This window comes from Coenobita brevimanus, chromosome 23 (genome assembly GCF_032717465.1).
Source record: "Coenobita brevimanus isolate Jiangsu-jjx chromosome 23, ASM3271746v2, whole genome shotgun sequence".
Taxonomy (NCBI): domain Eukaryota; kingdom Metazoa; phylum Arthropoda; class Malacostraca; order Decapoda; family Coenobitidae; genus Coenobita; species Coenobita brevimanus.
In genome coordinates, this window is record NC_136976.1 from 56,350,564 (window position 1) to 56,378,393 (window position 27,830).

The 27,830-nt window shown below is 42.6% G+C and overlaps 1 protein-coding gene and 1 non-coding gene across 3 annotated transcripts in view; both read left to right on the forward strand.

The window, feature by feature from the left end:
* Smurf (SMAD specific E3 ubiquitin protein ligase) overlaps positions 1–27,830 on the forward strand; it is a 416,911-nt gene that overhangs the window by 365,817 nt on the left and 23,264 nt on the right. The window lies entirely within an intron of this gene.
* Positions 20,642–20,760, forward strand: LOC145393226 (5S ribosomal RNA). Its single transcript, XR_013896178.1, has one exon. It is a non-coding gene; the product is annotated as a 5S ribosomal RNA (ribosomal RNA).

The window sequence follows — 27,830 nt, forward strand, 5'->3', positions numbered from 1 at the left end:
AATGAACAAGTATCTACCTATTCTGAGTGGTTTGCAATAGTTACCGCTACCATAGAAAACGCGACAGCTGCAGCACGGCTTCAGAGAACATCGTACCAGGTGTTTAAAGGGTCACCTTTTTATGCCACTTCTAAGCTCAGGTGAGCACTTTTTCTCTGAATTGCCATTGTTTCTCACAAAAAGTGGAGGTTTGAGGGGGAAAAAAAAAAAATTGGTCGGGATTAGGGGGGGTCAGTGGTGAAAAATCGGTCGGGATGCGTCGAGTTAAAGGGGCTGAGATGGTGGTACCATGGCAGAGGTGCCTGGTTGTGACGCCGATGGTTCTGTGGCAAAGGTAGCTGGCTGAGGTGAAGAAACAGTGGCTGAGGTGCCTGGCTGTGGTGCCTGGCTGTGGTGAACGAAGCTGATGTAGGAGGTAGGGGGCTGGGGTGACAGATGCTGATGCAAGGAAATTGAAGGCTGGGGTAACAGAGGCCAATCCGAGGAGGCCGGAGGCTGGGGCAATGGAGTGGCAGGTATCACCAGACAGAAAAATGGCATGATGGGAGATTGCCTGGTGATCCTTCTCGACTGCAGCATTATAACATTTTCACAACTATCTTGCAAGTAGGTGGCCATGGAATCGATAAAGATGGCCTATTGATTGGGATGCTCTGTAGTCAACAGTGACATTCACTGCATCATGCACTTGCTGGAGCTTGGGGATATCAGCCACTTCATCATCAGTTTCCTCCTCTTCTGCGTCCTCATTGACCCTTGCAGTTATGGATGCTATAATTTCCTGGTCAGACATAGTCTGATACCCGGAGTCTCCCTGGTCCACTTCCAGCCAGTCATGGATGGCGTCCTCGGTTCCCTGTTCTGCAGCTTCCGTCTGCTGGACGAAATCCTGAACTTCGAGTCTAGTGAAGTCAGCAGTGGCCTCTTCACCCTTGAGGAACTTGTTCCAACCATGCTCAAGTGTAAGTGCAGAGAGTTCCCTCCAAGTCTGAGCCTGTTTGTAGATTGCAGACTTGAGGGAATGCCACTTGAGGTTGGCCATGGTCCTCTCTCCCCTACTGTCATTGCCTTGGGCTGCTTCCTTCTCATCCTCAAGCACATCCATCACACCTTCCATAAGCCTCTTCCGGTAAAGCTGCTTCGCTGCTGCAATAATACCCTGTCCATTGGTTGCAAGATGGAGGTCGAATTAGCGGGCAAGAACATGACCCTAATATGCCCTCCATCTCCTATCAACCCATTCTCAGAAGGATGAGCAGAAGCATTGTCAAGAAAGAGCAGAACCTTCACTTGGTTGCGGGCAAGGCCAAGACTCCATTTGATAATGGACAGTCTACTTCACAGCATGATTATAGAACCACTCTCTGAAAATCTTGGCTGTGAACCAAACCTTCAACAAGTGGAAGTAAATCTCTGGGAGACTATCCATCAGCCTCTGGAGACAACAAGACTTTTTTTTCATGCCACAGTGTAACTGGTTTCAGACAATGCAAACCTGTTGCATTGGCACAGCATGAAGCAGACACACTGTTTGCTCATGTTATGACCAGGTATCGACTTCATCCTCTCATCATCCAAGGTATTAGTTGGGACAGATCTGAAGAAGAGACCAGTTTCATCAGTGTTATAAACTTGATTGAGACATAGACCTTCTGCCTCAATCAAGTTTGTAAGCTCTGTGCAAAACTCATTTGCTCCTTCTGTGTCTGCATCCAAAGCTTCACTGACAGTACTCTTGTTAGATAGCCCTTGTCAAAGTTTGAACCCAGTCAGCCAGCCTTTTGAGGCCATGAAATCTTCAATCTCCAGTTGCTCAACGAACTTGGTGGCTGCAGCCTTCAGCTCGACAGAGTGCACAATCACGCCACTGGCATGCTGTTTTCTGAACCTCTACAGATAGGCCTGGTTGAGTTCGTTGTAGCGTGCCTTGGCCATCTTCCTGCACTTATTCCATCAAACAGTTATGCCATATTCTCCCTGGAAGAACAACTTGATGGAGTGATTGTTCTGTAGATCCTGCATCGTTGTCCAGGGCATGTCGTAGTGCTGGCCCAGCCTTGTTTCATCTTGTCAGTTATCTCCATCTTCTCCATGAAGAAAATGACACAACACCTCTTAGATGGTGGAGGAGCCATGGAGACAATAACTAGGACCATACACAAGGCAAACAGGGCCTACAGCAGCAGCCTGAGTAGTCCCACAAAAGCCACAAACTCAACCATCTTGCAGAACTAGGGTACAGTAGTCAGAGCACTAGGGCATGGAGCACTGATGGGCCACAGAGGAAGTCACAGCGCTACAGCGAAGTCACGGCACTATAGCAATGACTGAAGTGCATGGGGCCCGAGGCAAAGTCACAGTGCTGGGGGGTAGCCACCACGTGGGTCACAAATGCACAACGCACACACCTGTATACATCCTCATTATACAGTAGGGAAAGCACTTGGGCTTGGAGCACTGAGGGGCCACAAGGGAAGTCACAGCACCTCAGCAATGAGACACAGGCAGACTCATAGCATGAGGGTAGCCACTGCATGGATCACTAAGGCACAACGCACAGATATGATCTCACTGTACATTAGACAGAGCACTGAGGGACCACATGGGAAGTCATAGCACTAGGGGTTAACCACTTTGTGGGTCACAGTTGCAGAACACACAGATACATGCTCACTCTATGGTGTCCACGGGAAGACAGAGAGCGACAGTAGGTTTCGCATGTCAGATGGGTCACTCCCACAGCACATTGTGGTTGGCTGGCATGTTGCGGGGCCTGCCCGCATGCTGATTGGGTCCGATGTCCGAGCTGGCTGATGCATCTCATCACCAGAAAGTGCATAGTACCGCCAATTGCTTCCCATTTCTGAGCTGGATATTGCCTAATTTCGATAGATATTGTTTTGATAGAACCTAGAAAAAAGGTGCCAGAAATTGCAACAATGGATAATTGAAAGATTACTGTAATAGGAAAGAGTGGTAAATAAGCATAGAAAGTAGAAAGTAGTGAACCACAAGGAAAAAAGTGACTGGTGCTTTGAAGGCCTTGGTACTAACCAGAGATCTCAGTCGGATGATATTTAGGGCTGATTGCATTAGCTGCTGTCAAAGCAGAGGGTGTGGTACTGTAGTTTGCCACAAGGGTGAAGAAAGTACTGGGTAACCCCATCTTGTGCAGTGTTTGTGATAATTGGGTGCAAAAGAGGTGTAGGGGTATTAGAGGCTGGATGCAAAATAATGCTCATTTCGTGTGTGTGTGTGTGTGGCATGTCAGGGTGAGCATGTAGCAATTAAGAGATATGAAAGAAATGATCTTGCTGGAGAGTTTCTTGAGTGAGGAGTTTTATTTTGGGGACATGTTATATGCTGGAGGTGGGGCTGGAGCTGTGGCTACGGTAAGGAGTGGTTGGAGGAAGTTCAGGGAATTGTTACCTTTCCTGACACTGAGTGGGGCCCTCCCTCTGTGTTTCGGGGCCCTTGTATGTGGCATGTGTTAGGATTGTAATACTGTACAGTACAGAGACCTTGACAGTAAAGGAAGAAAGAGGATATTCGTTGGCTCAAGTGCACAGAAATGATAATAATTAGATGGAAGTTCACTCATTGTAGTGCTGCTCTTGCTTGTCTGCCCTTTCCTCTCCTCCATCCTTCTTTCCTTCCATCCTCTTCTGTCTTTTCCTTCATTCTTTCCTCGTCCTTCTGCCTATGGGTGACTTTACATTCCCTCTTCTTTCTTTCCTTCATTCATTCCTCTTCCTTCTGCCTATGGGGAACTCTACGCTGAGTGACAATCCAAATGGTTTCCCGTGCACCAGGAGACCATTTACTATGCTGGGTGGTAACCATATAACCAAATTTTGACACCTGGTAGTTTAGTGGATAACTATGGCGCTCCAGTTGGCTTGAGCCGGTGAAGGTTTATCTCCAAGGGGTGGTTAGGGTTTATTGCTCATGTAATGCCACTCAGGGATGAGTGAGGCTGGTCACTCTCATCTTAATGTCAGGACCAGTTTGGCAGTAAAGGAAGAAGGAGGATATTCGTTGGCTGAAGTGCACGAAAATGATAATAATTACATGGAAGTTCACTCAGTGTAATGCTGCTCTCGCTTGTCTGCCCTTTCCTCTCCTCCATCCTTCTTTCCTTCCATCCTCTTCTGTCTTTTCCTTCATTCTTTCCTCATCCTTCTGCCTATGGGTGACTTTACACTCCCTCTTCTTTCTTTCCTTCATTCATTCCTCTTCCTTCTGCCTATGGGGAACTCTACGCTGAGTGACAATCCAAATGGTTTCCCGTGCACCAGGAGACCATTTACTATGCTGGGTGGTAACCATATAACCAAATTTTGACACCTGGTAGTTTAGTGGATAACTATGGCACTCCAGTTGGCTTGAGCCGGTGAAGGTTTATCTCCAAGGGGTGGTTAGGGTTTATTGCTCATGTAATGCCACTCAGGGATGAGTGAGGCTGGTCACTCTCATCTTAATGTCAGGACCAGTTTGGCAGTAAAGGAAGGAGGAGGATATTCGTTGGCTGAAGTGCACGAAAATGATAATAATTACATGGAAGTTCACTCAGTGTAATGCTGCTCTCGCTTGTCTGCCCTTTCCTCTCCTCCATCCTTCTTTCCTTCCATCCTCTTCTGTCTTTTCCTTCATTCTTTCCTCATCCTTCAGCCTGTGGGTGACTTTACACTCCCTCTTCTTTCTTTCCTTCATTCATTCCTCTTCCTTCTGCCTATGGGTAACTCTACACTGACAATCCAAATGGTTTCCTGTACACCAGGAAACCATTTACTATGCTGGTTGGTAACCATATAACCAAATTTTGGCACCTGATGGTTTAGTGGGTAACTACGGCGCTCCTGTCGGATTGAACTGGTGAAGGTTCATCTCCAAGGGGTAGTTGGGGTTTATTGCTCATGTAATGCCACTCGGGGATGAGGATGAGTGAGTCTGGTCACTCTCATGTTAATGTCAGGACCAGGTTGCCTAACCCCGGACTCCTGTGGTCTTTGTGGGGCAACATAGGATTGGATGATGAATGAATGAATGAATGAAAGTATGGAGGTACCTTCAAAACAGAGTGTGTGTGGCCATTTGCAGTTTGACACAGGGGTGTGAGCAGTAACCCTGTCTTGTGCAGTGTTTGTGGTAAGTGGGTGTATGAGAGATGCAGTGGTACAGTATTAGAGGTAGGCTGTGAAATAATGCTGATTTTTGTGTTTGCATTGTGTAGGGGAAAGCATGCTGAAGCTGAAAGGCTGGAGAGTCTGTCGAGTGTGTGGAGGAATTTTTACAATTTGGGAGACATAATACTTTATGTGCTGGAGGTGGGGCTGGAGCTAGCTCACTGGCTTGGGTAAGGAGAGGTTGGAGGAAGTTCAGGGAGCTGTTGCCTCTCCTGAAATTGAGAGAGCTCTCCCTCCCTGCTAATGGGTCCTTGTGTGCAGCTTGTGTTAGAAGTGTAATGCTTTATGGTACTGAGACTTGGATAGTAAAGGAAGAGGTTATTTGTAGCTAACATACAGAGTTGGTATTGACTAGATGAATGTGTAGTATGTCCCTGAATGACAGGTTTGAAGGGGGGGTGGGCAGTTGTGGATGAAGAGTTGAGAGGAAAGATGGAACTGAAATGTGTTGGTGTTGTGATGAGAAGGGGTAGATTGAGATGGTCTAGGCATGTGGAGAGGGTGGAGAATGACAACTGGGTGCAGGAGGTGAGACTTGTGAACGTTAAGGTTCCGAGAGAGAGAGGGGGGGGGGTGAGAGAGAAAGACAGACAGACAGACAGACTTGTGAACGTTGTAGGCAGGGTTCCGAGAGAGAGAGAGAGAGAGAGAGAAACAGACCTTGGACAGGGTCCTAGTGTGGCCTCAGGGATAAAGGACTGAATAGAGATGCAGCTAGAGATTGAGTTGCCTGGAAAGCTGCCATTAGGTGACCAAGGCCGATGCATGCAATCATGAGTCCTCTATAAGTCAAATTAAACAAAACAAAAATAGTTTTTAATATGTAATCAGCAATCTCAAGTGTCAGCAGCAACAGTATTATTTGTCCTCAGGTGTATTTGCCACCAGGTATAATAATATATGAATTATTTGTTAGCTCTTCACTTAAACACGTGCAGTTGGGCAAGTAGAAAGTGCGACAAAAATATTGTAGTATATGGAGACATCTGGCAGTTCCCTGTAGTAAGCCCATGTATCTTTATGAATGAATCACTAAGAACCTAAAGCCTGTGTCAGGTGGAACGTGATTGACTGAACTTTTGAGTCGTGGTGAAGCAAACATTCTCATTGTATTTTAGGTAAACAAAGGTTAATAACTAATAAGTGGTAGGAAACACTTCTTAGAGAATACTACGGTATTTAATGAATGGACTTGGTGGTGTATAATAGAGTAATGAGCATTAGCAATCTGTAAAATTTAACTGGCAATATAGCACAGAAGAGCAACACGTTAGCTGGTGGGTTTGTGTGTTCATGATCTTTGAAGTTGCTGGAACGAAGTCTAGTGACTCATACTAATAGATGTTGACCTCTGACAAAGAGAACGGACAATGCTTTCTTGAACGAATCTATTACTGATATTATTTCATCAGTTTCTAGGGTTATTACGCTCTATGACGCATAATGTCTTAAAATGTGTATTCAGTAAAGTAATACTAAATTATTTGTTGCTTGATTACCCGTCCCCGTCCTGGAGGGGCTCAGGGATGCATATTGTTTTCACTTGGTTTGTCTGTTTATTTGTTTGTCTGTCTGTCTGTCAGTCTGTTTGTTTGTTTTTCTTTGTCTGTCTTTCTGTCTGTTTGTCTGTTAACAACCTTACGAGAAAACAACTGGTGAGATTTTGACTAAAATTGCAGGGATGATGGGCTTGGACCCTCTGATCACCTGATTAAATTTTGGACCAAATTGGGCCAAGATCCAGGCTGTAGGTCCAAAAAAATGTTTTAAAAATATATATTTTTTTGCCATAACTCCTTTCAAATTCGTCATATCGACATGAAACCCAAACCTAGAGGTGCGTCTTTCAAATCTGCATCCTATAACATGCCTCATTACATCTGGGAGGTAAACCCCCAGTTAGGGATAGGGGGTCAGTGTCAGGTGAGTTGAGCCTAAAATTTCAAATGGGCATAAAATCGTCAGTTTTCACCCTGTTTACTCCAAATTTGATATGTGACATATTTGACGGGATGTCCTGTTGTGTTTATACATCAGCAATACATCAGCACTAAAGTGACTGTCGGGAACAGGTTTGTCTTGCCTTGGTATCACTTCTTGTTGCCTTTTATATTTCTTCAATGTAACATATTGAAAGAGGAAGAGATAGATTGCACTAGGCCAGAAAGGCCTTGTAGTGCATGTGAGAAGGAGATAGAGAGGAGGGACAGCAAGCATGAAGGAAGAAGGAAAGGAGGGACAGTTGATGAGCTGAAATGGATTGACTCAGGACTGAAGGAGTGCCAAAACCCTCTAAATATTGCCCACATTTCTGCGGGCAATACCTTCCTATGGGGTTCGTCTCAATATAAATGCATTGCACTGGAAACGCATAAATATAAGCAGGTAATCATTAACATTCATATTATGAGGTGGTTACCTTAAAATTCTTCCAGCAGCTCCACTTAATAACTTTAACATCCATGAGGTCCATACAACATTGTTTGTAACATCAAACAGAGACATGGTAACCAAATATCCAGTTTTAATTTGCAGCACCCAACCAACACTGATCCCTCCTCCCCATTGTTTGAAGGAGAGGGTAGGAAAGAGACAACAATGAAGACAGTGAAATGAAGAGGTTACCAGATGGGTAACTAGCGTCAATTAACACTAGCAGACGTGGGGTTGTTCTCTGATTTGAAGACGTAATTATATTGCTTGATGCTAGTCATTCCTTGGATTGAGCTTGTTAAGCCCCGTCCACATTATTGGGCAGTGACTGGCGGTCATTGGGCACAGTCTGTTGGAAATGACTGCAATGTTGTCCAGACTGCTGAGTAGGTCTTCAAGCAGTAAAGTCAGCCAGTTGTCAGTAGGTGGTTGGCAGCACTTGACTGCGGTATCACCATGCGCAACACAGTTGTAAAGAAAAAGCAACAGCTCAGATAGCACATAAATTGTTGCAGATGTAATGTATTACATAAAGGAGAGGGTGCAGAAAAGCAATCTGGTTAAAGAGCCAACTTTTTGAGGATGGCAGTGTCATCGGCCCATGCCTGGCGCCAAACCACCGGGAAGTGTCTAGTGATTTCACTCAGTTAAGGGCACTGGCTGTTCGCTGGTTTGCCCATCAAAGTTGCCACAAAATGTTCAATGACGGCTTATCACTTGTATCTTCCAGACACTGCCCGATACTGTGAATCACATGCTTATTTTGGTATGTTGCATAGGTTATTTGTGTATAACTTACAGGCATTCATTATCGAATGCCAGGATGTTTACCATGTGCGATATAGCTGCAAAATGAGCTCAGCGCAGATTCCAACACATATCTCACAAGGGTTTTACAAAAATCCTTTTATCTCTTCAAAAAAAAAAAAAAAAAAAAAAAAAAAAATCATAGCAGTCATTCAATAGGACATGTTTTCTAATGTGGTGAAAATGAATACAGGGACGGCATGGTAATCATTTATGAGTTTTTTTTTTTTTTTTTTTTTTGCCTAACAAATTTGTCACTACTGTTGATAATGTTTCAGCTTTAACATATCATCAGTAGGCATAAAACAAAATCAAATTAATTTACAGTAAGTTTATTTCCTCTGATAAAAATTTCACTCTTCATATAAAATAATGTTCCCTTCAATATAACATGTGTGATCTGTATATGACAAATAAATAATATTCCTGTTTTATTTGGATATCTGTCCAAACAAATACAGTATTACTGCATGAAAATACAGTAATACATCATTGGATGAAATTATTAGATGAAAATAAGTCTCCTAGTTTCATTCAACCCATTATCTTGTGAAGAGACCCTTGCTGCCAATCACATCTTGAAGGTGGTCAGGTAGTGGTGCTATGTGATTGTGAATGATAAGAGGCTTCCTCCTGAGGACCTCCCACTCCCACATCGTGTGACACAAAAGTTGCTGTGGTGACTTTTCCTCGTAGGGCTCCAAAACATTAACAATATTGGCCCAAACATTTTATATATATATATATATATATATACAGTACACTCAATCCTTAAGTAACACTTGGTTGAGTAACACGGTTTTGTTCTAACGCGGTCAGCATAATGAGACAAGTCATGTCAACACGCGGAAAAACTCGAGCTCACGCGGGAAGTCAGCTGGCCTGGGGACGAAATTTGAAAGCCGCGCGCTATGACGTCACCCTCTAACCTCTGGGTACATTTCGTGGGCGCATATTTCCATTCTGTATGGGTATTTATCTCAGTACCACAGCCAGCCACCTCAGCCAAACAGCTCTAGTGAGATGGGATAGGTTAGGTTGCTGAAATTTTGCCTGGGAAGCACAGTGGGCATATTTTCGTGAAAAACCTATGGTTAGTTTTGAAACGAATGGGCAACCGTTGTTCCTGGCTGAGGGTTCCTGGTGGTTTTTATGAATACGCATACAGAATGGAAATATGTTTTCTGGGCAAACTGTAGGCCGAACGGTTTGACGAAATTTATGGGTTTTGGCAATTTCAGGGGACAAAATGGAACGACAATGTATGCTAATCAGAAAAAAAAAAAAAAAAAAAAAAAAAAAAATCCTTGCGTTCTCGTAAGTTACAGTTCAGTTCCACATTCTTTGTTTGATTTCATGCTTCCCAACACATTTTGGACCAACTGGACATATGGTTATCAGTCCTTTCTCATGCCTCATCTAGTTCTTACCCACAATAATCACGGATTTTGCAGTTTTAAGGAACAAAATGGAACGAAAATGTTTGCTAATTAGAGGAAAAGTTACTCTTTCGTCCATGTGTTATCATAGCGTTCAGTTCCACATTCTTCGTTCGATTTAATGCTTCCCAACACTTCCAACTAACTGAGCATACTGTTATCAATCCTTTCTCATGCTTCACCTAGTTCCACCCCACACTCATAATGGGTTTCGCGGTTTTAGGGGACGAAATGGAACGAAAATGTTTGCTAATTAGAACAAAATACTTTCGTCTATGTGTTCTTGTTAGTGTTCAGTTCCACATTTTTCGTTTGGTTTCGTGCTTCCCAACACATTTAAGACCGACTGAGCATACGGCTATCAAGTCCTTTCTCGCGTCTCACAGACTCTACCTCACAGTCATATGGGTTTCGAGTTTTAGGAGACGAAACTGAACGAAAATGTTTGCTAATCACACACACACACACACACACACACACACACACACACACACACACACACACACACACAAAATACTTCTGCTCGTGTAAGTGAGCATTCAGTTTCACATTCTTCGTTCGTCTTCCTGATAGTCTTATGTTTGTCAGATTACTCCTGGGAGGTAAATAAACGTTTCATACTAAATCTGTTTCCCCCGTCATTTTAAGTTGTATTCCGCTGTCACCTTGTTTGACACATCAGGGTTATGGCGAAATTAGGGCCTGTCCTAACCTAAGTGTTTAAACTTGACCTAACCTAGCTTAACTATACCTTATAATTTAACCTAACCTAATTTAGCATCCAGTTGGGAAGTTGGGAGACGAAAATCACCTTTGAGTACATCAAGACAATCATGTTATGGCTTAAGGAACGTGATGATAGAAAGTGGGAAATTTTTCAGTAGGAAAAGGTAATTTACCACCCTGAAAATAGTCAGAAAAATACAGAAAACAAACTGGAGGAATATGAACTGAATTGGTAAGGTTCTTCCACTGCTTTAAGCATACAAATACCAAAATGGCAAAAGAAAAAAAGAAAAACCATAGCATAAAAGAAAGCACCATCACAACGATTTGGAAGGACAGGGAGAAGATAAAGATCGTTCGTAGGAAGTGATGCAATCCTGGCAGCTGTGAAGGTTTATATGTTGTCCTGAAACTGACTGAGAAGCTTATAGGGCGTTATGTGGAGCGTCAGAGAAAGCAAACTCTCACTTTTACCCCTTTTTACCATCTTACCCCACGTATTTACCTCCACCTATACGCACCATCAGGTAAAACACTGAAAGAGATATAACTGTTGTAATTAAAAACATCAGTGTTATTAAAAATGGCATTAACAAAAACAGAAGTTGGACTGGGTCAACACCACCTCCACTGAGTACCCTTTTGTTGATACGTAGCTCCACGGTATTTTACTCCCGCCCCCCAACCCCAAAGTTGTTGTCAAAGTTTCGCCTTCTCGTATCATGTGGCCTTTGGGAGAGACGTTAGGCTGTATAGTTAGACTAAAATTTACGGGTCTGGCTGTTTTAGGGAACAAAATGGAGCGAAAATGTTTGCAAACCAGAAAAAAGGTACTCTTTCATCCATGTGTTCTCCTGAGTTAGCGTTCCGTTTCACATTCTTCGTTCGGTATCGCTCTTCCCAACACATTTCGAACCGATTGAGCAGTTTAGCCATATGTTTAGTTTATCAGAAATGTGTTGGGAAACACGATATCAAACGAAAAATGTGAAACTGAACGCTAACTCACGAGAACACACGGATTAAAGTAATTTTTTCTTGTTAGCACAGATTTTTGTTCTATTTCGTACTCTAAAACTGCCAGACCCATAAATTTTTGTCTAACCATATGGCCTAAGGTCTCTCCTGAAAGCCACATGATATGAGAGAAGGCGAAACTTTGACAACAACATTGGGGTTGGGGGATGGGAGGAAAATACCGGGGAGCTACGTATCAACAAAAGGGTACCCATCCCAACATTTATTTTTGTTAATGCTATTTTTAATACCATTGATGTTTTTAATTACAACAGTTATATCTCTTTCAATGTTTTACCTGATGGTGGGTGCAAGTGGGGGTAATTTACGTGGGGTTAGGTGGTAAGAAGGGGTAAAAGTGAGAGTTATGGAAAGTTGCCAGAACACATTGTACCATTATACATGTAAACATATTGTCTGAGTGACGCGGATTTGGGTACCACGGTCCTTGTCCAGTCCCTATTGCCCACGGTACTCAAGGATTGAGTGTGTGTATATATATATATATATATATATATATATATATATATGCATTATGTATAGATATCTATCTATCTATCTATTGCCAGACGCCTCAATCCCGTTTGGGGTGGCCACAAACAAATCGCCTCCAAGTCGCCCTGTCCCCCGCCATTTCACTACCCTGCTCCCAACTCACACCCCCCTCTCTCATATACCTCTCCACCCCATCCCTCCATCTCATCCTCGGTCTCCCCCTCCCTCTTCCACCCTCCACCTCACTCACATACACTCTCTTCGTCAGTCTTTCACCCTCCATCCTCTCCACATGGCCAAACCACCTCAGTGTGTTCCTCACAACGCTTCCTATCACATCCACATCAACACCACAACGCTCCTTTATATCCTCATTTGTCAGCCTGTCTCTCCACGTGACTCCACAGGCTCCTCTTAAATAACTCATTTCCACTGCTCTCACTCTTGACTTGTGTCCTTCCAACAACGTCCAAGCTTCACTTCCGTACGTTAGAGTTGGTATCACAATACTGTCATGTAGTAACTTTGTACTTCCATGCTCACTTCCCTGTTTCTTATCACTGCTTTCAAGGAACCAGCAACCTTTCTTCCCTGCTGTACCCTTTCAAGCACTTCACCCTCCAAACCTCCATCCTTACTCATCACACTACCCAAATACTTAAACGTACTCACATTTTCCAATTCCTCACCATCCAACCTCGCTATACATTCACTGACTTCACCTCTCTCAAAGACCATCACTTTACTCTTCCCTACATTCACCTTTAGGTTCCGTTTCTTACACACTCTCTCAAACTCATCCACCAAGCCTTGCAGCTCCCTTCATCTTCACTCAACAACACAGTATCATCTGCAAACAACAGTACAGGGAGTTTCCAAACACTATCCTCTCTCACCAGGGCCACTCCAACATCCACTACCCTACCTTGTACCTCTTTTATTACCCCATCCATGTACAGATTGAACAACCATGGAGACATGACACATCCCTGTTTCAACCCAACTTTCAAAGAGAAAAATTCACTTAGTTCACCATCCACACGCACTGCAGCCTTCGCACCATCGTACATACTCTTCACAGCATTCAACAACTTCCCATCTACTCCATATATTCTTAACACTTTCCACAATCCTTGTCTATCCACCCTGTCATATGCTTTCTCCAAATCCATGAAAGCCGCATACAACTTCTTTCCCTTCTCTAGAAACTTTTCCACTAAAGATCTAAGAATGAATATCTGATCTACACAACCTCTTCCCTTCCTAAAGCCTCCCTGTTCTTCTCCAACTAATTTCTCTGTTCTTTCTCTAACTCTGTCTATAAGTATCCTACCATACACTTTTCCTATTATACTAAGAAGACAAATGCCTATATGATTACCACACACTTCTTTTTCCCCTTTTCCTTTGTACAAGGGAATAATTATACCTGACTTCCAATCCTCCGGGACTCTACCTTCCTCCCAGGCCAATCTGCACATCTTCCACATCCATTCTACTACTATCTCTCCCCCATGCTTCAGCATCTCACCACACACTCCATCAATTCCTGGGGCTTTCCCGATTTAACTTTCTTCATTGCTTCCACAACCTCTATCCTACTGATTACTACCTGTCTTCTCACCTCCCTCCTTCTCCCAGCCATTCCCCAGCCACTTATACTCGCATTACTTCCATCCTCTACGTTCAACAATTCCTTAAAGTGTTCTCTCCATCTGCTCACTTTTTCTCCCTTCTCCACTAGTAATCTACCATGTTTATCTTTCACTCCCCTGCTAACTTCACTTCCACCCTGTCTTACTCTTTTCACTTCTCTCCAGAACATTTTCTTACAGTCCCTCCACTTTACACTCAAATTCCTTCCAAATTCCTCATCCACTCTCTTCTTACTCTCTCTTACTAATCTTTTCACCTCTCTCTTCCTTTCCACATATAACTCTCTCTTCTGCCTCTCAACTTCTTCCACGCCCCTATTTCTCATCCATTCATTGTATGCTTTCTTCTTTTGTGCCACAGCCTGTTTCACCTCTTCAGTCCACCACGCTGTTCCTTGCACCCCCTCCGTCTTCTCTTCCTTCCACACACCACATCACATGCTGCACATATTTCTTCTGTAAATATCTTACACACACCTTCCACGTCTCCCATCTGCTCCAATTCATATTTGCCCAATCGTTCCTCCACTTCTCTCTTATACTCTGCCTTTTTCTCATCCTCTTGTAACCTTTCCACTCTCCTTGCAACTACTCCTTCCTCTCGTCTTTCCCTTCTTCTATTCCTCCATCTTACTTGCATCCTAATTCTGGCCACCACCAAGTAGTGGTCAGAAAGTCCACTCCCCCAACCTCTATACACTCTTGCATCCTTTACACATCTTCGCATCCTTTCATCCACACACACATAATCAATCATTGCCTTCCTTTCATTCAGTTCACCACCCACCCTCTCATCACTCGCCATGTATACCTGTGGATCATTTTATGCCTGAAGAGGGTATTGGCTATTACCAACCCCCTCCCAGCACAAATGTCCACTAACGCACTCCCATTCTCATCTATCTCAGCAGGCACACCCCAGTCACCAACTATTCCATCCACCTTCACATTACCAACTTTGCCATTCATATCACCGATCAAAAACACTCTCTCATTCCTTCCAAACTTTTCCATGCACACTTCCACATTTGTCCAGAACTCTTCTCTCACTCTTCTAGCACGATCTTGCGTTGGCGCATACACACACACAATCGCCCACATTTGTATTCCAACTTTCAACTTTACCCACACAATCCTTGACCCAACTGATCCATACTGCCTTATGCTCTTCTTCCATCTTTTACTCACAACTATACACACTCCTTCCTTTGCCCTCTCATTCTCATCTACTCCTGCACATATACCCCATCCATACTCCCATTCTCTCACACTTTCTCCTCTCCATTTTGTTTCAGTTATTCCACATACATCCACTTTCGCATCCTCAAGCACCTGGACAATCTCTCTCTCTTTCACCTCATCATTCGCTCCTCTTACATTCCATGTACACATTACCAAGTCCTTTGTCCGGTCCTGGGTCGTCAACGTTTGGTCAGTCCTTGTCCGAGGCTTCTTGTTTGTTTTTTTAGTTAGTTGTTTTCCGGGGAGGGGCACTAACCCTCCGCCAACCCTTTTAGTCGCCTTTTACGACAAGCAGGGATACTGGGGGAGTATTCTTGAAAACCCCCTAGATAGATAGATAGAGTTAGATAGATAGTGTGGACGGGGCTTAACTTCAATCCGGGGACTGACGTCAAGCAATATAAGTACATATTCAAATAAGGGAGCAACCTCATGGATGCCAATGTTAATTAACACTAGTTACCCATTTGGTAACCTCATCATTCCACTCTTCATCGCTCTCTCCCACCCTCTCCTCCAAACATTGCGGAGGAGGGGTCGGTGTTGGTTAGGTGTTGCCAATTAAAATTGGATATTTGGTTATTGAGCCCATTTGATGTTACACAACGATGTTGTATGCACCTCATGGACATGAAAGTAATTAAGTGGAGCTGCTGGGAAGAATTTTAAGGTAATTATCTCATATGAATGTTACTGATTATCTGACTATATTTCTTCATTTCTAATGCAATGCATTTATAATGAGATGAACCCCGTAAGGGCGTGATGCCTGCAGAGATGTGAATGATACTTAAAGGGTTTTGGCTCCCCTTCCGTCCCGAGTCATTCCCTTTCCACTGGTCAGCTGTCCCTCCTTTCCTGCTTTTTCCCTTGTGCGTGCAGTTCTTCCTCTCTATCTCCTCCCTTGCACTACAAGGTATTTATGGCCTTCGGCAGTCTTCTCTCTTCCCATTTCAGTATATCATATTGAGATGAAAGGTAATACGGGAACAAAGAGTTTAGTATTAATTCACTACCGATGCATTTTAATAGATGTCACAAAGGATAATAACCAAAGAAATTGATGAAACAGAATATCAATATTTGATTCGAATGAAAGCATTGCTTTTTCTCTTTGTTAGAGGTTAACATCTGTTAGTCTGATTCACTGGACTTTGTTTCAGCAGCTTCGAAGATCATGAATAAACGAAACTACCAGCTGACATGTTGCTCTTCTGTGCCATGTTGCCAGTTATACTTTACCGAGTGCTAACGTTTATTACTCTTTTATACTCCACATTCGCTTAGTAAATACTGTAGTATTCTCTATAAACTGTTTCCTACCACTTATTAAACCTTCATTTCCACATAATATGATGAGATATTTACTTCACCACCACTGAAAACCTGAGCCAATCACATTCTACCTTACACAGGCTCTAGGTTCTGAGTGATTCATTCATAAAGATACGTGGACTTACTACAGGGAACTGCCAGATGTCTCCAATTACTCCAATATTTTTTTCACACTTTCTATTTGCCCAACTGTACATGCATAGTGCCAGGAATATCTCAAGTACAGTAAATGTTTATTTGATATGCTTGCATTCAGTGTTAGATCTTTTTGTTCATACTTTCAGTATTATTTTCTTTCAGTTGTAGTATCAGTTTAAACTCTAAAGCAGTGATTCATAACCTTTTTTCTTGGCGACCCAAAATCCATAAGATGGTCTATATGGCGACCCAAATCCTCGTAAACTTATTCTGCACCAGAACTGAAACAAACATATGTGTCATATCATGTGACTAAAACCAAAGTAATATTTCAATATTTTATTGTCATAATAAATAAATTTCATTTTTAATATATGTACTTCCTAAGAACTAAAATATCAACATATTTTGGATGGAAAAAAATAAATCGAAGATCAGAAAATCAAAATAATTCATTCATGTTCATGATACACCTGTTTACTCTGACCATTAAGGAGAGGGTCACTATTTTGGATGTTGTCTGAGACATAAAGTACTATAATCAGTGAGATCCCTGGCACTGAAAAGTTTCAATCAGCTTCTCAAACCGGGGTGATTTAGATGACAGACTGCATCTTAGGTCATGCTCTGGTTGTAGACGGTTTCTGTACTTTGTGAGTGCAGAAAATCCTGTCTCACACAGATGAGTTGTAGCAAAGGGAAGGAGTGCTTTCAGGGCTTCACCTCCAAGAATTTTCTTTTCTTTGTAAACTCTGATCCAGAATGAGCTCAGTGATTCGTTTTGTTTCCTGAAATCATAACGAAGTGTTTCATCATTCTGAACCTCGATGAGCTGCTCCTGGAGGTAGCTGATGTTCAAAATCTTGTCAGGTAAGTCTTCAGCTTCAATGCTGAAGGGATTTCCTACCCAGGCATATTTCATCACATTCTCAGGAATGTAGTGAAAAACTCTTTGATTAGTCTGGAGATATGTTTCACAATGATGCTTTGGACCTGGGTGAGAGAAAATTTTTCGTCTTCCAGAAATTCACTTAAAGATGGAAAGACGCAGTCTTCCCAGTCTCAGTTTTACTCCTTCACAGCTTCAGTTTCCCCTTGAATGCAGTTACCTTCTCTGACAGCCCAACTAATGTCTGATCGTGACCTTGCATTGGAATGTTCAAGGAGTAAATCTCTGCAAAAATATCTGCAAGATAAGCCATTTGCATCACCTACTTTAAATCAGAGAATCTTTGGGGCTAGTGAATGATTCTTTTTTGCTAGAAATATCTCAGTCTCGTTGCGCATTTCAGGCAACCGTTGGAGCACCCTTCCTCATGACAGCCACCTAACCTCAGAGTGGTACAACACGTGTACTGTACATGTTCTGAACCAAAATCAAAACACATCCGACTGATGATCCTGGAGGGCACAGCCCTAGATTAATGAAACTGACTACCTGGATGACTTCCTGCATCACTTTCTGTAACTCAGGTGACAACCCCTGAGAAGCAAGATTCTCACAGTGGAGACAGTGAACAATCAGTACGAATGGATTTTCTTCTTTAACTCTAACAATGAAGCCATGACGTACTCTCAGCATTGCTGTTGCACAATCACAACAGACATAAAACACTGATTCCACTGAAACCCTGCTTCCTTGAAGAATGAGTCCACAGTACTGAAAATATCTTCTCTGGTTGTGGTCGTGTGTAATGGCCGACAGAACAGAAATTCCTCTTCCATGTCTTCTGCACCACGGTACCGTACGTAAGCCATGAGTTGGGCATCATTACTCCGAAATGAAAACGGTTAAGTTTTAAAATATAAAATGTACAGTACCGGTACGCTACTCCCAGTTGTGTGCATGGTAATAATCTTTTTTTAAGCCAAATGCAATCGCCTACTGTAGGAGAGAGAGAGAGAGAGAGAAAGAATGTAAAGTGTGAAGTATCGACAAGTACAGTAATATGTTAAAAAGTAATAGTATACAACATTAATAATATCAGTAATATATTTGTCTCTTGGCGACCCACTCCAAATGGCTTGGCGACCCAAATTTGGGTCGCGACCCATAGGTTTAAGAACCACTGCTCTAAAGCATTCGGAGAGCGCAGACCTCCACCAGTGTAATTCCCATTAAGTAGGATCCGGATCAGGAGCCACACCCAAATTTTTAAAATTCTTTCTTGGTCCATAGCTCACCTTTCCACAAAATTTCATTGAAAACTTTTGGAGATATTGTGCGGGACACTCCGAATGTGGATCCAGATGCAGATCCATCCCAGAATTTATGCACTTCTTCCTTGGCCGATAGCCCACCCTTCCACAAAATATAATCAAAATCCGTTCATAACTTTTTGAGTAATCTCGGATCTGGGGTGCACCCCAAAGTTAAATAAATTCTTTCTTGGTCCATGGCCCACCTTTCCACAAAATTTCATTGAATTTCATCGAGAACTTTTGGAGATATTGTGTGGGATACACGGGTCTGGCCCAGAATTTCATAATTTCTTCTGATGATGATGGCCCACCTTTCCACAAAATTTCTTAGAAATCAGTTCATAAAGTTTTGATTAAGCCTACTAACAGACAGACAAACAAACTAACATGGGGTAAAACATAACCTACTTGGCAGAGGTAATTATCCTAACCTTGGAGGAGGAGGAGGGAGGGGTAAAAATTTTGAAAGAAAGGAAAATAATATTGTACAAAAAGTCTATCTATCCATCTATCTATAGCCCGACGCCTTAATCCCGCAAAGGGTGGCCGCAGACAAAACGCCTCCAAGTCTCTCTCTCACCCACCATTTGACTACCCTCCCCCCAACTCACCCCCCCCTCCCTCATATACCTCTCAACTCCATTCCTCCACCTCATCCTCGGTCTACCCCTCCCTCTCCCTCCCTCCACGTCACCTACATACACCCTCTTAGTCAGTCTTTCATTCTCCATTTTCTTCACATGTCAAACCACCTCAGTGTATTTCTCCTAATCTTCTCAACCACATCCACATCCACCCCACAACGTTCCTTCACTTCTTCATTCATCAACAGAGAAATCAGAAAATAAAAACAGGTGGGAGAAAAATACAAAGAATTGTACAGAAATTTACATTGTGTAATATATTTCTTTACACAAGTTATAATGTTCAGTTTTACTGAAAATATCAGCTGCATCATAAAGTTTTAAAACAACACTGTTATGCCTTTTGATATTGAAACATCTGACTGGGTTGATTGGCATTGTGGGTACTTTAATATAGTGATGGTTCAAAGGTTGTTTGTGCAAAATTTTTCTTCCACAATGTAATTATTATGATCAGTGGCCCCCCCAGCACATAATGTAGTAGTAGTAGTAGTAGTTGTTCCCTAGGCAGTCTGGCCGAACAGCCCCGAGTCCCTTTGGAAGGCCATGGCCGAGACCGGGCTTTCCTACAGAGCTCTCAAAGACTGTATGTTGTGTTGTTAGCATAGGTGATTGTGTGCGATGCAGTCTTCCATAATGTGCTTAATAGTATGGGGTGCTGTGTTGCATCCTGGACAGGCATCAGTGACTGAGTCATTCAGCCTCTTCTGGTAGCTTAAGAGGGCTGGATGGTGCCCACATCTCAGCCTGGCCAGGTGGACCCTGTCCTCACGAGGAAGATAGGATTCAGAAGGGTGGATGTCAGGAGGCCGTGCATGCAGCTGTGTGTTGTGTTAAAATGACTGAATGGAGCGGCGAGTGATCTGAGTGTGGATATGCTTCTGGAAGCTGGTTTGAGGGGGGAGAGATGACAGTATTTGTATTTACCTATTTACCTATTTGTAGTATACAGGAATTGAGCAATGCTCGTGTTGTCCTGTCTCCATATCCACATTTATCAAGTCTACCTTTACACACATGAATGTTTTTCTCATGCACCACCTCTTTGTCTAAGTCGTTCCAAATATTTAAGTATTTACCTAATATACCTAATTGTGATATACACGGAATGTACTATGCTCGTGGGTTTCCGTTGCTGTTTCTCAGTAAGTCGAATTTAACTTTAAACTCGTTTAAGTTTCTAGATGGAGTGTGTGGTGAAATGCTGAAGCATGGGGAAGAGATAGTAGTAGAATGGATGTGGAAGATGTGCAGATTGGCCTGGGAGGAAGGTAGAGTCCCGGAGGATTGGAAGTCAGGTATAATTATTCCCTTGTACAAAGGAAAACGGCCATACCACGTTGAGTACACCGCTTCCCGTCCGATCAGCGAAGTTAAGCAACGTTGGGTCTGGTTAGTACTTGGATGGGTGACCGCCTGGGAACACCAGATGCTGTTGGCATCCCTACGTGTCAAATGGGGTTGGTGGAGGTTTAGTGCCCCTCCCTGTAAAACAATTAACTGTAAGCCCTTGGCCACCCCGTCTGGGATACATGGCGTCTGGCAATGAATGAATGAATGAAACAAAGGAAAAGGGGAAAAAGAAGTGTGTGGTAATCATAGGGGCATTTGTCTTCTTAGTATAATAGGAAAAGTGTATGGTAGGATACTTATAGACAGAGTTAGAGAAAGAACAGAGAAATTAGTTGGAGAAGAACAGGGAGGCTTTAGGAAGGGAAGAGGTTGTGTAGATCAGATATTCATTCTTAGATCTTTAGTGGAAAAGTTTCTAGAGAAGGGAAAGAAGTTGTATGCGGCTTTCATGGATTTGGAGAAAGCATATGACAGGGTGGATAGGCAAGGATTGTGGAAAGTGTTAAGAATATATGGAGTAGATGGGAAGTTGTTGAATGCTGTGAAGAGTATGTACGATGGTGCGAAGGCTGCAGTGCGTGTGGATGGTTAACTAAGTGAATTTTTCTCTTTGAAAGTTGGTTTGAAACAGGGATGTGTCATGTCTCCATGGTTGTTCAATCTGTACATGGATGGGGTAATAAAAGAGGTACAAGGTAGGGTAGTGGATGTTGGAGTGGCCCTGGTGAGAGAGGATAGTGTTTGGAAACTCCTGTACTGTTGTTTGCAGATGATACTGTGTTGTTGAGTGAAGACGAAGGGGAGCTGCAAGGCTTGGTGGATGAGTTTGAGAGAGTGTGTAAGAAACGGAACCTAAAGGTGAATGTAGGGAAGAGTAAAGTGATGGTCTTTGAGAGAGGTGAAGTTAGTGAATGTACAGCGAGGTTGGATGGTGAGGAATTGGAAAATGTGAGTACGTTTAAGTATTTGGGTAGTGTGATGAGTAAGGATGGAGGTTTGGAGGGTGAAGTGCTTGAAAGGGTACAGCAGGGAAGAAAGGTTGCTGGTTCCTTGAAAGCAGTGATAAGAAACCGGGAAGTGAGCATGGAAGTGAAAAAGTTACTACATGACAGTATTGTGATACCAACTCTGACGTACGGAAGTGAAGCTTGGACATTGTTGGAAGGACACAAGTCAAGAGTGAGAGCAGTGGAAATGAGTTATTTAAGAGGAGCCTGTGGAGTCACATGGAGAGACAGGCTGACGAATGAGGATATAAAGGAGCGTTGTGGTGTGGATGTGGATGTGATAGGAAGCGTTATGAGGAACACACTGAGGTGATTTGGCCATGTGGAGAGGATGGAGGGTGAAAGACTGACGAAGAGAGTGTATATGAGTGAGGTGGAGGGGGGAAGAGGGAGGGGGAGGCCGAGGATGAGATGGAGGGATGGGGTGGAGAGGTATATGAGAGAGGGGGGTGTGAGTTGGGAGCAGGGCAGTGAAATGGCGGGGGACAGGGCGACTTGGAGGCGATTTGTTTGTGGCCACCCCAAACGGGATTGAGGCGTCTGGCAATAGATAGATAGATAGATAGAAGTTTCTAGACTGGACAATCTCTTTGTCCAGGCTATTCCATAAGTCTGTACTTTTGTAAGGAAAGCTATATTTCTTGATATTCTTCAAGCAGCTTGACTTTTTCAATTTCATTCCATGTCCTCTTGTTGCTCTCTTATCCCATACAAACAGATCTTCTTTGTCAATTTTATCTACTCCCACCATGGTCCTGAACACCGCAATCATGTCTCCCCTCTTTCTCCTTTCCTCTAACGAAGGCAAATCCAGTTTTTCCAGCCTCTCTCTGTATGACAGGTCTGTCAGACTGGGGACCATCTTGGTTGCTGTTCTTTGTATTCTCTCAATCTTGTTTATATCTTTCTTTTTGTGTGGGGACCACACTACCGCTGCATATTCTGACCTGGGGCGAATCATGGCCACTATCAATTTTTTCATCATTTCATCATCCACATAATGAAATGCTACTCTTATGTTAGTCAAGAGTTTATAAGTCTCTCCAACTATCTTGTTAATGTGCTTTTCTGGTGACAAACTATCTTGGACCAGCACTCCCAAATCTTTCTCTTCTCTCCTTTTTGTGATTAATTCATTACCCAAAAAATAATTCAGTGATGGTCTCCTGGTACTTTTACCCATTTCCAATATTTTACATTTCTTTACATTAAATTTCATTTCCCACGTCCGGCTCCAATTGTGTATCCAATCCAAATCCTCCTGCAGTATTTTACAATCCTCCTCAACCTCTATCTTCCTCAAGATCTTTACATCATCAGCAAACAGACTTGCATAACTGTTCACTCCATCTACCATATCATTTACGTAAATCAGGAACATTACTGGCGCCAACACTGAGCCTTGAGGGACTCCACTTGTTACTTCCCTCCATCCAGACATCTTTTCCTTTATTACTGTCCTCATTTGTCTGTCTCTCAAAAAGTCTCTCATCCATTCCAGAAGTTTCCCCTTTAGTCCTCCTATATATTCTAGTTTCCACATTAGTCTCTTATGAGGTACCTTGTCAAAGGCCTTCTCTAAGTCTAAGTACACACAATCCACCCAACCATCTCTCTCCTGTACCACATCAATCGCTCTTGAGTAAAAGCTCAACACATGACCTTCCACTTCTGAATCCAAACTGACATTCAGCCAAAATATTCATCTCTTCCAGATATTTTATCCATCTGTCTTTCAGGATTCTCTCACACAATTTTGCAGCCATGCTGGTTAGAGACACTGGTCTATAATTCAGGGGTTCTTCCCTGTTTCCTCCCTTGTAAATTGGTACCACATTTCCCCTCTTCCATTCTTTTGGCACTTTCCCCTCTTCCAGTGAGCATACAATTAAGCTGTGAATTTTATCCGCCAGTTGTTCTCTGCATTCCTTCAGTACCCAATTAGAAATTCCATCAGGTCCTGGGGCTTTCCTTACATCTTGAGTTTCCAGTAATTTATACACTTCCTGTACCTCCACTTTTATATCTTTCATCACCGGAACATTTCTAATCACTCCCTCCCCTTCCACAAGCTCCTTTTCTTTAGTGAAAACTGACTGGAAACGTTTGTTCATTATTTCTGCTTGCATTGCCGCATCCTTAAAGACCTCTCCTTCTACTTTCAGCTTGGTGATTCCTTCCTTTTGTTTCAGTTTGCCATTAACAAATCTATAAAACAGTTTGGGTTCATCCTTGCATTTGTCAATTATACCTTTTTCAAAATTCCTTTCTTCTTCTCTACGTATTCTTGTGTATTCATTTCTTGTTCTTTTATATTCTTCCTTTGTTCTGTCGTTACCTCTCTTTCTCCAATTGTTCCATGCCTTATCTCTCTCTTTTTTTGCTATCATACACCTTCTATTAAACCACTCCTTTTTCCTGTTTTCTTTCCCTCTTACTCTTGGTACAAATTTTTCCACTCCCAAATTATAGAGGTCTAGAAAGATATCCCACTTCCTCTGTATCTCTCTTGTTTCTCTGAATTTTCTCCAATCCACATTTTCAAAAAAGTTTTTCAATCCTGTAAAATTTGCTTTCCCAAAGTTGTATCTTCCCTGTCTATGAAGCTCGTCTCTTGGCTCAACGTTTCCTATTAACATCTGGAACTCAATGACCACGTGATCACTTTTTCCCAAAGGACAGAGATATTCCAGTGATTCTATTACATCGGGTTCTTTGGTGAACAGTAAATCTAACCTTGCTGGTGTGTCCTCGCCTCGAAACCGTGTCTCTTCTTTGGCCCATTGCGTCATCACATTATTCATTATTATATTTAATAACATAGTGCCCCACGAATCCTCGCCGCCTCCCGAGTACCATTCCTCCCAGTTCACCTCTTTACAAAAAATTATATTATTGCTTTTCTCAATTATTTTTTGCAAGTAGCTAGCCATATCTGACAACATCTCATGGTATTCGTCATCCTTCCATGCTCTCGTCTTTGGGGGAACATACACTACCGCCATATCTCTCTTAACATTCTCTCCAGTTTCTAATTTCATATATATCACTTCAGCCCTGCCTTCTCCCATTTCCACAGTATCTACATTTATGTTGTTCTTCACTGCTATCATCACTCCTCCTCCCTTTTTTTCTTTTCTGTCTTTTCTCCACAGTTTGTATTTACCATCTCCCAAATGAACATCAATATCTTCTCTTAATTTGGTTTCTACAAAGCACATGACATCAGGTTCATGTTCTCTTAAGAAATCATTAATTTCGATCCTTGTCGATATGAAACCATCAACATAAGTATATATCACCTTCAAATTATTTTTGACATTATTAATACCCTCTTCTCTCCTACTCTCTGTCCGTACCACTTCCTCAACTTCTGATCTTTCACAACCATCCCCCTTAGTTTCCTTCACTTCTGTTTCCTTAAATACCATTTCCTTACTTTCATATCCAATACTCTCCAAAAAAAAGTATTACATTCTTCCTCTGTCGTCTTATCATTTTTTTCCTTTACTTCTTCCTTTAATGATTTTAAAACTTCTCTTTCTTCTTCGTTCAGATCTTTTCTTATTATAATATTTTCCATCCCCGCCTCTTTGCTTAATTTCCAGGTCACTTTAAGTATCTCATTTATTACACTTTCTGATGTAAACTTGACTCTCATTGGTCTTGTTTCCCCTTTCTTGTAAGGCCCTATCCTCCTTACTTCCTCAATTTCTTTTACCCACTTGTCTCCTTCGGGGTCAATCTTGCCTAATATTCCTCTCACCATGTTCGTGTCTCTCTCGAGTCTTACGAACCTAACCTATTCTTCCTCTTCCTTGTTTCCAAATACTACCACACATCTGTTCCTTTCTACAGTTTCTCTCACTATTTTCTCTTTTTTCTTCAGTATTTTCACTACATTTTCTTCCATTTCTTTCTTGTTCATTTCCCTTTCTTCCTGGATGATCTCTCTTAAGCTGGCCACTTCTTTCTGTTCTTCTTCTACGTGTGCCCACTTTGCCTTATGTTCTTCTAATACATTACTCACCTTCTCCGTTTTATTAGTATTCTCTTCTAGTTTCCTCCTCAGTTCAACATTTTACCGCTTCAAATTCCTGATTTCTTCATTGGCTGTTTCATTGGACTGGATCAGACTCTGTATGGTGGTTTCAGTATTTACTGACACATCCTTTATCACTAGATTCTCTACTTTCTTTTCGAGTTCACTAATCCTCATAATTAATGTTTTAACCAGGTCCATGACATTGGTATTAGCATCAAATCCTTGAAACTCCAGTCCCTCATTGTTTATATTTTCGGCCATGTTTGATGTTGGTTAAATACCAAAACAGCTGTTACCGAAAAAAAAAATCAAGGTTATCAGCGATGGCTGGGACGTCTGCTCTCTCCGGCTCCGTGTGTGGTATCGTGTGCTGGGTGTTGTTTTGATGTTCCTTGATGTGGGTGGATGTGCTGCCATGTACTGTAGTGGATGTTGTAGGTTTGTGGAGGTTGCAGCAAGGAACTGGGTGCCTCTCATGTCTAGGTGATGCTTGACTTTGAGAACTTTGGTTTCTTGATGTAGGTGGTCTGTGGGTGTGGTAGCTGTGCAGCCTGTGTTAATTTTTAGGGCCGCCTTCTGTATGGTCTGTAGAGTGTTGTAGTGTGTTTTGGTTAGGTTAGAAGCCCAGGCAGGGCTTGCATAATTCATCACTGAACATATGTATTGTTTGTATACTGTGGTGGTGGTTTCTTTGTTGTGTCCGAATGTTGTATGGGCAAGTGACCTCAAAGCATTGAGTCTTGGTGTTATTTTATTTTTAATGTTTGTGATGTGTTGTTTAAATGACACTGATGTATTGTATGTTACACCAAGGATTTTGTGTGTGTGTGTGTGTGTGTGTGAGACTTCTTGTTTGTTTTTTTAGTTATTTGTTTTCCGGGGAGGGGCACTAACCCTCCGCCAACCCTTTTAGTCGCCTTTTACGACAAGCAGGGATACTGGGGGAGTATTCTTGAAAAAAAAAACCTACCCCCAGGGGTTGGAGAAGAACAGGGAGGCTTTAGGAAGGGAAGAGGTTGTGTAGATCAGATATTCATTCTCAGATCTTTAGTGGAAAAGTTTCTAGAGAAGGGAAAGAAGTTGTATGCGGCTTTCATGGATTTGGAGAAAGCATATGACAGGGTGGATAGACTAGGATTGTGGAAAGTGTTAAGAATATATGGAGTAGATGGGAAGTTGTTGAATGCTGTGAAGAATATGTACGATGGTGCGAAGGCTGCAGTGCATGTGGATGGTGAACTAAGTGAATTTTTCTCTTTGAAAGTTGGGTTGAAGCAGGGATGTGTCATGTCTCCATGGTTGTTCAATCTGTACATGGATGGGGTAATAAAAGAGGTACAAGGTAGGATAGTGGATGTTGGAGTGGCCCTGGTGAGAGAGGATAGTGTTTGGAAACTCCCTGTACTGTTGTTTGCAGATGATACTGTGTTGTTGAGTGAAGACGAAGGGGAGCTGCAAGGCTTGGTGGATGAGTTTGAGAGAGTGTGTAAGAAACGGAATCTAAAGGTGAATGTAGGGAAGAGTAAAGTGATGGTCTTTGAGAGAGGTGAAGTCAGTGAATGTACAGCGAGGTTGGATGGTGAGGAATTGGAAAATATGAGTACGTTTAAGTACTTGGGTAGTGTGATGAGTAAGGATGGAGGTTTGGAGGGTGAAGTGCTTGAAAGGGTACAGCAGGGAAGAAAGGTTGCTGGTTCTTTGAAAGCAGTGATAAGAAACAGGGAAGTGAGCATGGAAGTGAAAAAGTTACTACATGACAGTATTGTGATACCAACTCTAACGTACGGAAGTGAAGCTTGGACGTTGTTGGAAGGACACAAGTCAAGAGTGAGAGCCGTGGAAATGAGTTATTTAAGAGGAGCCTGTGGAGTCACATGGAGAGACAGGCTGACGAATGAGGATATAAAGGAGTGTTGTGGTGTTGATGTGGATGTGATAGGAAGCGTTATGAGGAACACACTGAGGTGGTTTGGCCATGTGGAGAGGATGGAGGGTGAAAGACTGACGAAGAGAGTGTATATGAGTGAGGTGGAGGGGGAAAGAGGGAGGGGGAGGCCGAGGATGAGATGGAGAGATGGGGTGGAGAAGTATATGAGAGAGGGGGGT